The sequence below is a fragment of the Nicotiana attenuata genome, unplaced genomic scaffold (genome assembly GCF_001879085.1).
Source record: "Nicotiana attenuata strain UT unplaced genomic scaffold, NIATTr2, whole genome shotgun sequence".
Classification (NCBI taxonomy): Eukaryota; Viridiplantae; Streptophyta; class Magnoliopsida; order Solanales; family Solanaceae; genus Nicotiana; species Nicotiana attenuata.
In genome coordinates, this window is record NW_017671157.1 from 334,256 (window position 1) to 335,233 (window position 978).

Here is a 978-nt window from a genome sequence, read left to right on the forward strand (position 1 = left end):
GGGGGGGGGGGGGGGTTGACTTTCCCCTCTAATGGATTTATCTCTGCACAACTCGTATCTGACATCATTAGGAAGTATGAGTGTATATGATATGATCAAATTGCTACAAGTCACTCAAAATCATTCCCAAAATTTTAAGAATAACGTATACTCTTAATTAACATTCTCTGAAATATCCTTCAAAAAAAGAAAGATTTCTCCACATAATTCCGCAAGTCAAGGTTTTATGGTATCTAGAGTGGGGTTTAGGCACACTTGTGTATGTGGGAAGCTCTACTAACTTGGACAGGTCTGCAGGAAGCTCTCAACATTGGAAGGTAAGTAAGCGCATAGCACTGGCTGCCTGCTGCTCGGAAAGCTTCAGGATGAGGTCCTTCTCAATGAGGTATTCGTATGGGATAGAATGATAAAGCTAGCTACAGAAATTAGTCAATATATACTCACCATATTCCATTTCCCCTATCCTTCCACGGTAGACTTTTTGGGTCTTATTGTTCTTTACTTTGTGTTATATTCTTTGCTGGAGACAGAAGAAAAAGGAGGTGGGAAATAGAGGTCAAATATATGATGGTGTTTTGAAGCTGTAAATTTGAATTCATTTTTATTTTCATCTGTACTGGCAGCTATTTATTCATTGGATATCAACTTCAATATAATGAACAACCGTAAATACGAGCTGCTATCTTTACTTTCGAATGGTGGCTATTTTCCTTATCTCAAGCACCCGGTCTGTATTTGCTCTGTCATTGTTATTTCTCCAGATTAAGAACTACAGCTCAACCTATGATACTGTTGCTGTCAAAAGGGGAGCTAACTGGAATAGTGCTGGATCTCGAATGTTAACATGGCTCAAGGATAATACATTTTGCATATTAACTAGTTTCCTAGAGAGTAGTTCCTTCAAATGGAGTGATGAGGCTAAGAGATCCTTGTGTGCTCTTATGAGAGCCATGACACAAGCTCATGGATTGGATTTCT

The 978-nt window shown here is 38.9% G+C and overlaps 1 protein-coding gene across 1 annotated transcript in view; it reads left to right on the top strand.

Annotated features, from left to right (window-relative positions):
- LOC109206323 overlaps positions 1–696 on the top strand; it is an 8,020-nt gene extending 7,324 nt beyond the window's left edge. The window contains exon 6 of the mRNA XM_019369143.1: positions 298–696. The gene's annotated coding sequence lies outside the window, so the exon portion shown is untranslated. The remainder of the gene's footprint in view (positions 1–297) is intronic.
- The last annotated feature ends 282 nt before the right edge of the window (positions 697–978 follow it).